This window comes from Ornithorhynchus anatinus, chromosome 1, assembly GCF_004115215.2.
Source record: "Ornithorhynchus anatinus isolate Pmale09 chromosome 1, mOrnAna1.pri.v4, whole genome shotgun sequence".
Taxonomy (NCBI): domain Eukaryota; kingdom Metazoa; phylum Chordata; class Mammalia; order Monotremata; family Ornithorhynchidae; genus Ornithorhynchus; species Ornithorhynchus anatinus.
Window position 1 is genome coordinate 167375723 of NC_041728.1, and position 3256 is coordinate 167378978.

Consider the following 3256-nt stretch of genomic DNA (forward strand, 5'->3'; position numbering starts at 1 on the left):
GAGCCAGGCTAGAAGAGCAATCGTCCCAACCCCCATTCCTTTGTACATTTAGGGATCCAAATAGGTGTCTGGATCAATAAAACTTCAAATACAATCATCCTACTTGATAAAATCCCATATATTCACCATTTAGAGGAAACGAGGAATAACTCCTCTTTTAATTCCTTGGAAGCAACACCGAAATATGTCTAGCACAAGTGAAGCATTGAGTCTGGAAGACAAGACTGCCATTGACCTGAGTTGGCTTAATTGTGCCGCCCAGAAGTGATATAATAATAATTACAGCACTTCCCGTGCATTTCCTATATATTAAACACTGGTGTAAGTGCTGGAATGGATAAAAGATAATCAGGGTGGATATGGTCCCTGTCCCACATAAATCAATCAGTTAATTCTATTTATTGAGAGCTTATTATGTGCAGAGCATCGTACTAAGCACCTGGAAGAGTACAGTACAACAGAATTTACAATCATGTTCCCTACCCATTCGCTGCCCATATACTCAATTCATCACTAAATCCTGTCGGTTGACCTTTGCGACATCACAAAAATCTGCCCTTTCCTCCCCATCCAAACAGTTATCACGTTACTACAATCGATCATCCTATCCTGCCTGGATTACTGCATCAGCGTCTGTACAAGGTAAGTGCTTAATAAATATTACTGAATAAATGAATCAGCCTCCTTACTGACCGCCGAGCCTCCTGTCTCTTCCCACTCCAGTCCATACTTCACTCTGCTGCCCGAATCATTCTTCTACAGAAAGGTTCAGGGCATGTTTCTCCACTCCTCAAGAAACTCCAGTGGCTGTCCATCCACCTCTGCATCAAGCAAAAACTCCTCACCATCAGCTTTAAAGCTCTCAATCACCTTTCCCCTTCCTATCTCACCTCGCTACTCTCCTACTACAAGCCAGTCCCTACACTTCGCTCCTCTAATGCCAACCTTCTCAATGTGTCTCGATCTCGTCTACCTCACCGCCGACCCCGGCCCACGTCCCGCCTCTGGCCTGGAATGCCCTCCCTCCTCAAATCTGACTGACAGTAACTGTCCCTGGCTTGCAAAGTGTTATTAAAGGCACGTCTCCTCCATGAGGTCTTCCCTGACTAAGTCTTCCTCTTCGCCCACTCCCTTCGGCATCACCCTGACTTGCTCCATTTGTTCATCCCCCATCCCAATCCCACAGCACTTATGTCCCTATCTGTCATTTATTTATTTACATCAATTAATATTACTGTATTTCTCTCCCACTCTTGACTGTAAGCTCATTGTAGGCAGGGAGTGTGTCTGTCTATTGTATTATACTCTCCCAAATGGTTAGTACAGTGCTCTGTGCACAGTAAGTGCTCAATAAATATGATTGAAAGAATGAGTAAGCTTGCGGTCTAGAAGACTGGGGCTCACAATCTAAGTATGGGAATATTATATATCTCTGGGGCCTCTTCCAGCCCAAAGAGTGATCAGTTGGCACATTTATTGAGCACTGCCTCTCAGGATTGCACCCGGAGGGTTCCCAGCACTCTAATAATAATAATGTTGGTATTTGTTAAGCGCTTACTATGTGCAGAGCACTGTTCTAAGCGCTGGGGTAGACACAGGGGAATCAGGTTGTCCCACGTGGGGCTCACAGTCTTAATCCCCATTTTACAGATGAGGGAACTGAGGCACAGAGAAGTGAAGTGACTTGCCCACAGTCACACAGCTGACAAGTGGCAGAGCCGGGATTCGAACCCATGACCTCTGACTCCCAAGCCCGGGCTCTTTCCACTGAGCCACGCTGCACTCTACTAGTCTTGACTACAAGAGGAAGAATCAAGCAGAGGCTTATCCATTCCATTCCTAGCTTGGGCAGTGGCTAGTGGTTGGAAGGTAATCCGCTACAAGTCAAAACTAACCTGCGCTGGGCAGCAGCGGCACGGGAGAGAGTCGAGGACAGAGACTCAAGTTTACTGTGCAGAAGGAGGCAGTGGGAAACCACCTCCATATTTTTACCAAGAAAATTCTATGGATCCACTAGCAGAACGATTGCAGACGGAGGTGGGGCGTTCTGGGAGAGATGTGACCATGGGGTTACTATGGGTCGGAATCGACTCGACAGCATCAGACAAGATCGAGCACTGAACTGAGCAGTTGGGAGGAGCATGGAAGAGAGAAAAGATATGATGCCTACCCTCAAGAACCTTGCAATCTAAGGAAGAAGACAGTCACAAAATTATTTACAGATAGGAGGATGTGAAGAACACTGAACTAAGCACTTCGGAGAGTACAGTACAATGGAGTTAGTAGACATGGTTCTTGCTCACAAGATACTTACAGTCTCGTTGTGGGCAGGAAATGTGTCTGTTATATCATTATTTTGTACTCTCCCAAGTGCTTAGTACAGTGCTCTGTACACAATAAGCGCTCAATAAATATGATTGACCGATGGACTAAAAGAGGAATGTACAGCCTAGAATCCCTCTCAGGGTCACACCTGGAGAATTTCCAGGACTCTACTAGTCTCGACTAGGGGAGGGAGAGTCAAGCAAAGGCACACCCATTCCATTCCTAGCTCAGCCAGGGGCTAGTGAGTGGAAGGCACTCTGTTACAAGTCAACAATCAACCATGCTGGGCAGTAATGGCACGGACGAGAGTAGAGGGTGGAGACTCGAGTTGACTGCGTGCAAGAACCACTTCTGGATTTTTACCAAGAAAACTTTATGGATCCACTACCAGAATGATTGCAGATGGAGGGCAGGGCGTTCTGGGAGAGACGTGTCCATGGTGTCGCTATGGGTCGGACATGACTCAACAGCATGAGACGACGACAACAAGCTGCCTAGAAGAATAGAATGGAAAGTTACCTCATCTGTAAAATGAGGGTTAACAATAATAATAATAATAATAATAATGGTACTTGTTATGTGCTTACTATGTGTCAAACAGAGTTCTAAATGTGGAGGTATAGACAAGTTATTCAGGTTGGACACAGTCTCTGTCCCACATAGACCTCACAGTCTTAATCCCCACTTTACAGATAAGGAAACTGAGGCACAAAGAAGAGAAGTGACTTGCCTAAGGCCACACAGCAGACAATTGGTGGAGCTGGGATTAGAACCAAAGTCCTCCTGACTCCCAGGTCTGTACTCTATCCACTAGGTCACGCGGCTTCATAAGATTAAGATTACGACTAAGACTGTAGGTCCCATGTGATACAGGACTGTTTACAACCTAATTAGCTTGTATCTAACCCAGAGCTTAGTACAGCACCTGGCT

The 3256-nt window shown here is 45.8% G+C and overlaps 1 non-coding gene across 1 annotated transcript; it reads left to right on the top strand.

Moving 5' to 3' along the window:
* Positions 1–2455: 2455 nt before the first annotated feature.
* Positions 2456–2593, top strand: LOC114815943. Its single transcript, XR_003763745.1, has one exon. It is a non-coding gene; the product is annotated as a small nucleolar RNA SNORA7 (small nucleolar RNA).
* The last annotated feature ends 663 nt before the right edge of the window (positions 2594–3256 follow it).